The sequence below is a fragment of the Pseudophryne corroboree genome, chromosome 1 (genome assembly GCF_028390025.1).
Source record: "Pseudophryne corroboree isolate aPseCor3 chromosome 1, aPseCor3.hap2, whole genome shotgun sequence".
Taxonomy (NCBI): Eukaryota; Metazoa; Chordata; class Amphibia; order Anura; family Myobatrachidae; genus Pseudophryne; species Pseudophryne corroboree.
The window spans coordinates 528,747,327-528,760,983 of NC_086444.1; positions in this window are offsets into that span (position 1 = coordinate 528,747,327).

Consider the following 13,657-nt stretch of genomic DNA (forward strand, 5'->3'; position numbering starts at 1 on the left):
AAAAAATATAATACCAATAAAATGTATCTCTGGGATCTAAAAGCAAAAGGTAAGGGATCTTCAAGCCATACTGTATTTAATTGTTTCTGATCTAAATACTATACTCAAAAATACTGTAAATACTAAACTCAAGACTACATTTACATGCCTGGCTGCTGAAAAAAAAGTGTATGTGTGTGTCATAAGAGGCAATTATACAAGCACAGTTGCAGGGCTCTGGCCTGTCCATTGTAGACTCTGAGATCAGTTTACAATGCTACTGCTCACACATAGGGCCTAATTCAGACCTGATCATAGCAGCAAATTTGTTAGCAGCTGGGCAAAACTAGGCTGACCATACTAGCCCTTTAAACTGGGACGCTCATGAATTACACAGGTTCTGTGGCTGATTAAAACCAGGTGAAATGCAGGCATGAAGTCAGTCAGCCATAGAACCTGTGTAATTCATGAGTGTCCCAGTTTAAAGGGCTAGTATGGTCAGCCTAGCAAAACCATGTGCACTGCAGGTGGGGCTGATATAACATGTGCAGAGAGAGTTAGATTTGGGTGGGTTATATTGTTTCTGTGCAGGGTAAATACTGGCTACTTTATTTTTACACTGCAATTTAGATTTCAGTTTTAACACACCCCACCCAAATCTCACTCTCTCTGCACATGTTATATCTGCCCCCCCCCCCCCCCTCCTGCAGTGCACGTTTTTTTCCATCTGCTAACAAATTTGCTGCTACAATCAGGACTGAATTAGGCCCATAGTGTGGATGATTTGGTTCTGATGTTAATACGCTTACTGCCAATGCTCACCAGTGTGATCTGAGGCTCCACCAAATAACTGGATCTCATGCATATTGCTCCATACTTTATACCTTTTGTCCATATTGTCAACAATCTTCAATACTAGTTTAAGGAAGCCCATCCTGTCTTTCAATGGTAAGCACTCCTATGCCTAAGTTGTGTAAAGATAACTCTCCCATGCCTTGACCTCTGCCATTGTATAGACCTTGTCTTTTGAGTCCCATTTGCCTGCCATTATGCTTTTTACTATCCCCATTGTATCTCGAACCCTGCTTGTGATAACTGACCTATACTCCATACTTTCCTTATCTTCCTGTTCTGCAAGTGTAGATACTATGTACCAAAGCCTGCCCATGTTCTCTAACCATGTCTCCCTTACCATCCGTGCCTGCTGTTTTGCCCTGGAATGAGTCACTATACACCTAACCTTAGACTCATACTTCAGCACATCTCTTGGACTCCCTTAGTTTGCTGTGCCCCTTTACGTGTTCTAACTTATACTTAAGAATTTGACCATGCCCCAGTGTACATTCTCACTATGAGGGGAGGATTTAGTGGTCAGGATGTTCCTAGGCAAAACATTAATGGCTGCCTTTCCCCCAATTTCATTAGTTTCATTATTTAGTTACAAGCACTCATTTGGCGAATGTCAGTTTAATATAATAATAAAACAAGCCACGAGCTTTGACCTTTTGTTTTATTTTTTAATAAAATATGCATATTTACTATTTAGGACAGCTTGCAGTCTGCTTATGTCCTACTTGTCCACACTACACTCAAGATGGCATATGGTATTGCACAGTGGAAATATTTTGTAGGTAATGGTAAAAATGTTGCACTGAAAGTAATAAAACAAGTATCCAAGTGCCACCCCCCAGCAAGTAGCATCCCTAGGCATGTGCCTCACGTACCTACTGGGAAATCCTCCACTGCTCACTGCCATGTTACACTGGATTTCTCATTCACACTGTCTGACTTCTATCTCTCTCCAGCTACTGGATTCCTACTCCAGTGTAACAAGCATTAACATCTTGACCTTGTGAATGACTTGTTAATCCTAAAAATGGGTCAACTTATACAAGCAATACAACACTTGAAGGACCTGCTCACAGCTATGCAAGGACTGATTGATGAGATACAGATAGCTCAGTCCACCTTACCCCAAACTCTGGCCATAACAAGCTGTCAGTATTCCTCTAGCTGCAGTCTAAAAGACAGAAACTCCTCTCAAGCTACCTGAGAGGTTTAATGGAAATTGTGCTCCATTCAAACAATTACATTTCAATGTTGAATGGCATTTCACATTTGATGAAGAACCCCCTCCACTGCTTCATTCAATATGAAGTTAATCTTAAACTTATTTAAAGGGTAACCCTGACCCACTCCATACATAGAGAGACAGAATCATATGTTAGTTTGAAACTAATTCTGCAAGCATTTGGAAGAGCTTTTGGCAACCTTCACTGGGGTGCATCTGCTGAATATCATCTAACCAACATTCCTGTGGTGGGTCTATTGCCCAAGTCAATAAGATTTTGACTTATAAGAATTATTGTTGGGATTCTGACCCCATGCAGATCGGAATTGTCCTGGGTCCTTTATCAGCATAGAAGGAGTAATGAAGATGAGAAATACATAACTGTCACCATTACAATTTTGCAATTAATGTCCTAGCACTGTGCCTTCTTCACAGTAAAAATCTCTGGAGTATGGGAAATCTTCTGTTCAAGGGACTCAAGAAACTGCTCAATTGGTTTTCTGGACCACCCAGGTCCATCAAGAAGGGCTTTCATTAGATATTGTTAATTTACCTAGTTTTCCAATTGTCTTTGGTATTCCTTGGCTAGTTAAGCAAAAACCTATTATAAATTGGCAAGCCAAAGGGATAAATTCCAATCAGTCCCCTATGTATAAGGTGAATAACCATGTATGACTTCAGCAGCGCGAACTGCTCTTATTTCTGAACACGGGAAGTTGCATAAAATTTATACAGATGATTCAAACATTCTTGACAAGAAACAGATTGAGGCATTGCCCCTCACATTGTTAACATTTTTAATATGATTACCTTATCACTTTAGTTTATGGGGCACATACATTTGGATGAATTTATTACCACTCTGAACCTGATTTGAAATACATTGATATAATTTAGTAAGAGGTTTTATTAGACCATTCATGTAGCCAGCAGGGGCTATAATATTTTTCATGGAGAAGAACGAGGGTCTCAGCCTTTGTATTGACTACAATATTTTACTTTCAACTCAAAAAACATTTGTAAATGGTTTCTGCATTGTTTAATACAATTACTTTAATACAACTGCTCTTCCAATTGTCTATAAATGAGACAGGAGAGAGCCGTAACTAGATTTTTTGATGCCCTGTGCCAGTGAAAGAATTGTCGCCCCTCCCCCATTTTTTCAATAGACGCATGTCTCGTGGGGAAAGAGCATGACAACACTGATCCCAGAGAAAAGCCATGCTATGATGCCCCTTTATATATGGCCTCAGACCTATACATGTGCAATCACTAGTTCCCATTACATTAGGGAAATTACTGCATTTTAAGTACGATTAAGCCATGAGAAAAATGCCTTAAAATTGCTGCCTAACTTTGGCACAAAGTGTGTGGTTTTACTATACTCCATTATAGCAAACAAATATGGAGACTTCTGGGGATCTTTAGAATAAACAATACTGGTTAACAAAGACAAAAATAGCTCATTTTTGAAACTTTGTTGTACTGTATGTACTATAAGTGATTCCAGAAAGACACTATCAATGTAGTATCAATGTATTGAAATAGCTAAAGTATTACTATTATTTCTGTTTGGGTAAGGCTTACAGTTGGCATTACACTACTGGTCCATCAGACATGTTATTTTCTAAAATTCCAGCTAAATTTTACATCAGTTTTTTCCATCCTTACATGTTAGAGAAAGTTGGAAACATATTTGTCAACTTCACACAAAGAGAAATTGCTTTAAAAATGCATTGCATGATTCTATTTTAACTGGAAGAAATCCCATGAAGAATCAGTAAATAAGCAACTCAGGAATTAAATTAGCCCCAAGCTACTTTAAGCAAATAGCCAACACATAAAATTGTGTTATCTAACTGACCAGTTGAAGCTGGATTTTTTTCCATTTAAAATAAAAAATTAAAAAGCATGGCAAAATATTATTATAATTTCAAATGTACCAGAGAAGATAATAATATAGACCTGGCCATGGGTGAAATTTATATAAGTAGTGATTTGAAAAGGATGAGTTTCTAACTTGTAAAAAGAAATGCATGGTAATTTAATTAATGTAGCTTTAAATATTTGAATTCAAATGCATGAAAATCTATTTGCAATAACTCAGCTAGAATTATTTTTTTATGTACAGACATTTACAGCATTAAAAGCAGTTTTAAATCACAGTTATATGCTAATTTGTTATGTCCATGCCTAACATCATAATGGTTAATTGCATCTGGGATCTGTTTTTTCTTTATTTAATTTCCCCCCCACATATAGTTAGTTGGGGGATTCACAGAAAACTCTCCCTCTTACCATAAGGCATGGTTTAATTTTGTAGACAGGAAATTGTAAATGAAATAATGGATGTATATTAAAAAAGACACATTTTGTGGGTAGAATTCCTGCTTTGAGAAAAGGAACACAATGTTTTCTCTAAACAAAATGACTTAGATGTTCCTCACATTAAGTGAATTAATATAATAATAATAATAATAATAATAATAATAATAATAATAATAATAATTATTATTATTATATAAAAAAATATGCATTGGACCACCTCCTGTTTAAAGTTGGGCCTTACCATATACTTTCAATGAAAAATTTGTAGTATTACACAGTGTTATTGTATTGAGAGGTTAAATTATTCTTTTACAAATATCAAAAGTGTTAAGATAATTAAACCTCTCTCTTCAATTAATTCAGGGGTGCCATCATTAAGACGTCTTTTAAATCAGCATGGCTTTCTGGGTCTACCATATTATCCATATTTTATTAAGCTCACTGGATAAATGATTTATTGGAGTAATCAGTCAGGTTTGACACAAATTATCACAAGGGAACAGAGTTTAATACGCTAGTTTAATGCTAGTTTATTCAAAGTTTTACAAAGAACAAAGTACACATTATATAAAACAACCGAAATCTCGCATCTTTGTAAGCTAGTATCAGAATAATCTTATTTAGGGAGATAATGAAATATCTACCACTACAATTTATATCCACATTGAAACTTTTACAATAGCTTCAGAGAATCCATCCCATTGAGCAGAGAAGTAAAAGTTATCTGTCAAGTGAAGATATATGAGATTGGCCATGCTTACAATGCTATGGGAGCTTTCCTTAAACAAACAACAAACAAACAACAAAAGATGCCAAATTTGCCCCCAGCCTGCTGTGGGTGATAGAATAAAAAGGCTCCATTTATTTCCTGCAGTAAACAAGTAGTGTTAACCCAGAATAACAGTTTCCTTTCCTCTGGGCTTAGTGAGTTCATTAGAAAGAGTTTTAGTAGCTTACACCACTTCAATAGACATAAGATTATCAAATCTGACAGTGTGTAAAGGCCATTTAATGTGTCTAGTGTCTCATTTATTACTATCAAACTGCCATTGCCTGATATCAGTGGAGAAGGAACATGCTGAACATTTCTCTAATCTGTAGACAAACATTTGGCTAATAAGAAGCTTAGATCTTTCAGCCCCTTACTGTTTGACAAACATGGGATCTTTTTGGCACAATTGTCTCATTACACATTGACAAAGCACAACTTAGGTGAGTAAAATAGCTCTTGAGTGTGGGTATCATCGCTGTCAATACAGAATTTAATTTTATAGCATGGAATACAAGTAAATTAAAGTAAATGTTATTTCTCATAAAGAGATGGTAAGTGCCATGTTCTCAACTTGTTTACAAATGATCAAAGCTACTGTAGTGTATATTATATTTCTCATACTCTGAGCACACTGAACACTGAAAGCATGCTTAACACAATAGGAAACATAACTGAGACAATGCTGCAACATTGTGCTATATCAAGACTAAAATAAGGCTTGTATTGTACTTTTTTTTTAAAAAAAATGATGGACACCCTTGTACTACAACATGTTGACTTCAATCAGAACCTACACTAACAGGTTATTTTTGTAATAATGGAAATTACCGTTATCTGTGCTACTTACCTACAGGTCACAAATATGATGCTGGAACTAGCCTGTATGGATAAATGGGTGGGGTGCATGCCAAAAAGAAGGCAGTTACAATGCTCAAAAGTAATATAATCACAAACTAATTTTATAGGGTGGGTGGAACAAATTTTTTTCAGGTATTTTGAGTGCTAAAACTTCTTTTATTTTGAACTAGTATCCCATTAATATATCCATTGTTGTTTTGAATCAAAGAAGTATATAGTTGAGTTCTTACCATCATTACTTATAAAATGTAGGCATACTATCACCTCAATCTGATTTGCCAGAACTTGTGCTTGTCCTTCCATCTTGCATGATGTCTGCATCAAGAAGTATGGCTGGTTACAATATTATGAAACTCTCATATGAATGAGTTTGTGGTGTAACAGACCAGTTTGATGCAACTTAGCCTAAGGGCATAGAGTCTATAGAGGTCAGCTAATCAAACAGGTCATGGCAACATGGGTAAATACCAAATATGGAGCACAGATACACTCCATTGCTATATCATGAAAGGTTGTCTATAGGGCTGCAGAAAATGCTTAAAAACTGATCTACCTCAAATTGCAATAACATAGCTAATGAGGTTGTAAAGAGTCAAAATGCCCATTGGGTTCAACCTGTATTCTGTAGTAAGGAGTGCACATTATAATGCACCAGCTGAAGTAATGGTTGCAAGCCGATTGACAAATATATTTCGTATCACTCCCATATACAGTACTTAATGTCAATATAATAAATGTTATAGCCTTGGATACTTTTTTCAGCTTGAAAACTGTCCAATCCATTTTTAAATGCATTTACAGAGTCTGCCATTATTATCTTCTCTGGCTCAGAGTTCCAAATCCTTATTGCCCTTATGGTGAAGAACCCTTTCCTACGTTTCGTACAGAATTTTCTCTCATCTAGCCTCAGTGAGTGCCCACGTGTCCTGTACAGAGTTCTATCAATAAACAAATCCCCTGCTAACTCTTTGTATTGACCCTTTATGCATTTGAAGATATTAATAATGTCACCTCTTAGTCTCCTCTTTTCAAGGGAATACATATTTAACCTAGTAAGCTTTTCCTCATACTCCAGTGTCTCTAACCCTATAATCAGTTAAGTAGCTCACCTTTGAACTCTTTCCAGCTCCCTGATATCTTTTTTATAATACAGTGCTCAAAATTGAACACAATATTCCAGGTGCGGACATACCAATGATTTATACAGAGGCAGGATTACATCCTCGTCCCTTGTCTCAATACCCCGTTTTATGCATGCAAGGACTTTACTTGCCTTCTTTGCTGCTTTTTGACATTGTGTAATGTTATTAAGCCTATTATCTATGAGCACCCCCAAATCTTTTTCCACTATTGTTACCCATATATTTTCCCCATTAAGTGTGTAGGATGCAAGTTTGTTTTTAATCCCAAAGTTCATAACTTTGCATTTTTCAATATTGAAACCTCATTCCCCATTTAGACGCCCAGGTTTCAAGTTAAAGTAAGTCATTCTGTAGAGACTCCACATCGATTTCTGAATTAATTACCTTACATAGTTTAGTATCATCTGAAAAGATTGACAATGTGCCTATCCCTAGATCATTAATAAATATATTGAACAGTAGCGGGCCAAGTACGGACCCTTGTGATACTCCACTGACTACTGGTGCCCAGCTGGAGAACATCCCATTGACCACTACTCCTTGTACCCTGTTATCCAGCCAATTACCTATCCATGTACACTGCTCAAAAAAATAAAGGGAACACTAAAATAACACATCCTAGATCTGAATGAATGAAATATTCTTATGAAATACTTTGTTCTTTACATAGTTGAATGTGCTGACAACAAAATCACACAAAAATGATCAATGGAAATCAAATTTATTAACCCATGGAGGTCTGGATTTGGAGTCACCCTCAAAATTAAAGTGGAAAAACACACTACAGGCTGATCCAACTTTGATGTAATGTCCTTAAAACAAGTCAAAATGAGGCTCAGTAGTGTGTGTGGTCTCCACGTGCCTGTATGACCTCCCTACAACGCCTGGGCATGGTCCTGATGAGGTGGCGGATGGTCTCCTGAGGGATCTCTCCCAAACCTGGACTAAAGCATCCGCCAACTCCTGGACAGTCTGTGGTGCAACGTGGCGTTGGTGGATGGAGCGAGACATAATGTACCAGATGTGCTCAATTGGATTCAGGTTTGGGGAACGGGCGGGCCAGTCCATAGCATCAATGCCTTCGTCTTGCAGGAACTGCTGACACACTCCAGCCACATGAGGTCTAGCATTGTCTTGCATTAGGAGTAACCCAGGGCCAACCGCACCAGCATATGGTCTCACAAGGGGTCTGAGGATCTCATCTCGGTACCTAATGGCAGTCAGGCTACCTCTGGTGAGCACATGGAGGGCTGTGCAGCCCCCCAAAGAAATGCCACCCCACACCATTACTTACCCACTGCCAAACCGGTCATGCTGGAGGATGTTGCAGGCAGCAGAATGTTCTCCTTGGCATCTCCAGACTCAGTCACGTCTGTCATATGTGCTCAGTGAGAACCTGCTTTCATCTGTGAAGAGCACAGGGCGCCAGTGGCGAATTTGCCAATCTTGGTGTTCTCTGGCAAATGCCAAACGTCCTGCACGGTGTTGGGCTGTAAGCACAGCCCCCACCTGTGGACGTCGGGCCCTCATACCACCCTCATGGAGTCTGTTTCTGATCGTTTGAGTATACACATGCACATTTGTGGCTTGCTGGAGGTCATTGTGCAGGGCTCTGGCAGTGCTCCTCCTGTTCCTGCACAAAGGCGGAGGTAGCGGTCCTGCTGCTGGGTTGTTGCCCTCCTTCGGCCTCCTCCACGTCTCCTGATGTACTGGCCTGTCTCCTGGTAGCGCCTCCATGCTCTGGACACTACGCTGACAGACACAGCAAACCTTCCTGCCACAGCTCGCATTGATGTGCCATCCTGGATGAGCTGCACTACCTGAGCCACTTGTGTGGGTTGTAGGGAGGTCATACAGGCACGTGGAGTCCACACACACTACTGAGCCTCATTTTGACTTGTTTTTAGGACATTACATTAAAGTTGGATCAGCCTGTAGTGTGTTTTTCCACTTTAATTTTGAGGGTGATTCCAAATCCAGACCTCCATGGGTTAATAAATGTGATTTCCATTGATCATTTTTGTGTGATTTTGTTGTCAGCACATTCAACTATGTAAAGAACAAAGTATTTCATAAGAATATGTCATTCATTCAGATCTAGGATGTGTTATTTTAGTGTTCCCTTTATTTTTTTGAGCAGTGTACAAATAGTATTTCCTAGCACAAGTTCCCTTAATTTGATGATCAGTCTCCTGTGAGGCACTGTATCGAAGGTTTTTGCAAAATCTAAAAGACCACATTCACTGCTTTGCCCTGGTCAAGATTCTTGCTCACTTCCTTGTAGAAGCTAATTAAGTTAGTCTGACATGATCTGTCTCTCACAAACCCATGCTGACTCTTGCTAATAAACTTAGTATTCCACAGATAATCCTCTATGCTATCCCTCAAAATTCTTTCCAATATTTTACCTACTATAGAGGTTAAACTAACTGGTCTATAGTTACCAGGATGATTTTGGACCCCTTTTTAAATAATGGCACTACTTTAGCTATACGCCAATCCCTTGGTACCATATCTGATCTAATTGAACTATAGAAAAATCAAGTATAAGGGTCTTGCTAGCTGTGCCCTAAGTGCTAGCAACATTGGTGGTATAGTATAGTTATTTAACTTCTTTTCTGTTCACTTTTACCAGTGACGGTTCCTCTGCCTCTGGCAATAGTCCCAAAATAAATGGGAACAAAAGGCCTAATTCAGCTTGGATCACCATTGAGACAGAAATTACGATTTGTCTCTATCCTGCTTCTGCTAAAAATCACATGTGAAGAGCCGCCCAGAAAGGTAACAGATGCCCACCGATGCAATTGCAGAATTGCGTATGCAATCGCAGAAATCAAGTACCATCGACAATTACGTTTGAGCCAGAACTACTCATAATGAAGAGAATGCAGTTGCACTGGAGTTATGTTTTTAGTCGCAATCCATTGCAAGTGATGTCAGATACATGCCCCGAAAATGGCCATGAGCTACCTGCATTTTTCCAACCACTCCCCACAAATGCCATGATAACACCCACAAACAGCCACTAAATGTCAATCAAATTGTGATTGCAAATCACTATATTGCGATCACAATTTTGTCTTTGCACATGCGTAATAAGTTTACAGTGCATGCTCAGTTTGCCGATAATCACCCGATTCGCAATTTTGCAACTGAAGCTGAATAAGGCAAAAATTACTCTATCTATCTATCTATCTATCTATCTATCTATCTATCTATCTATCTATCTATCTATCTATCTATCTATCCATCTATCTATTGCACACAACTGGGCAAAACCATGCTGCACTGCAGGTGGGCCAGATGTTACAAGTGCAGAGAGATTTAGATTTAGGTGGGATATGTTCAAACTCTAATCTAAATTGCAGTGTAAAAATAAAGCTGTCTAACATTTGTGGGCTACATGAAAAGGCAGCCAGTATTTACCCTGCACAGAACAATTGAATCCGCCCAAATCTAAATATCTCTGCACATATTACACCTGCCCCACCTGCAGTGTGGCATAGTTTTGACCAGTTGTGTGCTTTTTTGCTTTGATAACAAACCTGAATGAGGCCCATTTTAGACCATGAGTCATCAGCCTTTGTGTATATTGTAATTTGTTTTAATCTCCATCTCTATTTTCACAACTCTCTCTCTCTCTCCCCTGTACTCTCTCTTCCTATTCCTCCCATCTGCCCATTTGCTCTCTCTCTCCCTCTTCTATTTCTACTGTCCCCCATTATTTCCACCTTCTCCTCCCATCTCACCAATCCCCACCTATTCTCTCAATTTCCCTATATTCTCTCTCACTTGGGCAGATATATGTGCTACAACATTTGTTGGTAATTGTTATTGCTGGATTAATGTGTGTGATATTAAGTGGATATGCACAGGTTTACAATGACTGTGGCATGCAGATGTGTGTTGTGTGCAAGGGATTATTCATGGTAGTAGTGGATTGGGACACTGGGCAAGCTTTCCCCGCAGGGCCGGGGCAATGTGTTTAATTTTTTTTCCTGTGGCGGACAATGTATTTTATCGTTTTCTGTAGGGGGCATTGTGTGGTTTTTTTCTGTAAGGGCAAGGTGTTGTATTGGTTTCTGTCTGGGCCAATGTGTTTATTTTCAGTGAAGGCCAATGTGTGGGTTTTTTCTTGTGGGGGCCATTTTTTTAACTTATGCATTGTTTTTATCGTCTGCTTATGCGCATGCATCCAGATGGTGTTTGTGCAGAGTTGCAATACAGATTTAGACACATGCACCTTGAAGAGTGTTAGAAATATGTTGGATTTTCCTAGGCAGTTACAGGGGGGTGGCTATAGAGATGGTGAATTGCTCAAATTGGAGGCCATACTCAGATAGATGATCTGCGTCTAGCAAAGGACTGGTGGAAGTTTCAAATGTGTAGTCAATGAAAGTGGGCATCTCAGTCCTTGTATATTCGGAAGCACAGAAGTTCACCAGGGAAGTGCATTGCAGCATTATTAGGCTAAAGTCACAGATGCATCTGCAGGAAAAGGTGCATGGAAGACTAAAACTGCATCCAACTCAGAATCAGGCCCTATGACAAGGGATCCAGTCCCCCTGCAAGAGATCCCCCCACAAGACCTCACCCGCATTAGAGCTACTTCTATAAAAATATTCCCAGCTGATTTTTCATCCCAATCTGCCCCTGGGCAGATGAACAAGGGTGGGTACGTGTAGGCTCAGACTGTCGTGGTGGGGCTAATCATGATACTTGCCAGAAGTAGCACAGCGGCCAATGAATTCACACAGGTTTAGTCGCAGGTGGAAACATAAGCACATACATCTACTGTAGACCTCAAACATAAGTGAGTCTCAAAGCATTGACAGTGTCCTTACTCTTTACACATGGGGCGGAGTGGGGGGACAGACACAGATGGTCCTTCTCACACATGCCGCTAATATGTCTAGTAACAGGTCTTGTGAAGCCATAAATAGACACCTTCGAATCCCACCCTACTCTGATATTAAGATACTGCACATGAGATCACAATTCATAGCACAGAGCCAGTCACTGGCTAAATGAAGTATCCACCTATCATCACCCTGCATGTAACAATGTGACTGCAGTGCACCCTGCTTAGTATAATGCACACTAATAACATACAGGGGGACTGACATGAATATTACAGGGGATTCTCTCCCAGGCCCAGATTTTCAAGCCTTGGAGAGTGATAAATTGCACGATAAGTACCAACCAATCAGCTCCGAACTGCCATGTTACAGGCTGTGTTTGAAAAATAACAGTTAGTAGCTGATTGGCTGGTACTTTATCACAGTGCAATTTATTACTCTCCAAGGCTAAATAAACTGGGCCCCAGTATATATTATATTAACAAGGAGCTAATATACAGGTGGACCAGCACCAACTGGGCAGCACTAGGCAAGCCCACTTCAGTGGAGTACTGTGGAGAGAGGCACCTCTCTAGAAGCTGGAAGGGGCTTTCATAATTTTGACATGGGCCCCACAAATTTCTATTTACACCCTGAGAGGAGAGTTACCAGCTGGTTAAATCACTGGACTTGTGATTGGGTCAAATGCATTCTTTTGGTGTGCTGCCATACTACCTCATGTACACACATATTTCCAACATGTTATGGGCCCAGGGTGCTAAATGTAAAAGCACTTAGACACCCAGAGTGCTCAAGTGTAAAAAGACATCCAGGCACACTAGTGAAAAACTGTCAAATGTACATTACACTTCAGTATATACAAAATTGTCCCAGGCACATACAGTAGTGAAGACTGTTACAAATGCCAGAGCAGCTCAGATGTGCCATCTTGGCCTCTTGTACTGTGAATACACAAACAGCTCTAACAGCACAGAGTCAAGAAAGCTCAGTGTGTTTAAAACTAAAAGTGTCTCAGCAATGACATTTTAGAGTACAAAAGGTGCAATCATAATGCCTGTAAGGAGTGCACATGAAGGAGCTACACCTGTAATGGGGTTTATTAAACAAAAAAGTGCAGGAAATTGTACCAGCATTGGAATTTGATATGCAAATGCAACTAAAGTGGGAAAGATTGTGGAAAGTGACAGTAGATCCTGGTGGCAGTCCAAGCAAAGTAAGATGTAGAGAGAGAAATGGACACCAACGTTTCAGTGTTGAACAACATTTATACCTCAATAATTCATGGGAAAATGATAGTTAGAGACATGTGGACAGCACTGTTGGAAGCATTACAGGATGGAGGTCTCATGAGAATAATACATTTGAGACATGCATTGTATAATACAAAGTTACATGAATACAGAAGTATGAGTGATTATAAAGACAGGATAGTGTCTATCTCTCAGCAGTTAACATCTGTTGGTGTGCACATAGATGATAAAGAAATAACAGTTATGTTTCAAAATTTAACACCAGAGTTTGAACTCTCAGTTGTGTAGTTGGAATTAAACACTACAAAGTTAACTACAGACCCAGTAAGATCAAAGCTAATACAGTTTTAGGAATTTGTGGGATGCGGTTACATTGACGGCAGTCGGGATCCTGGAGG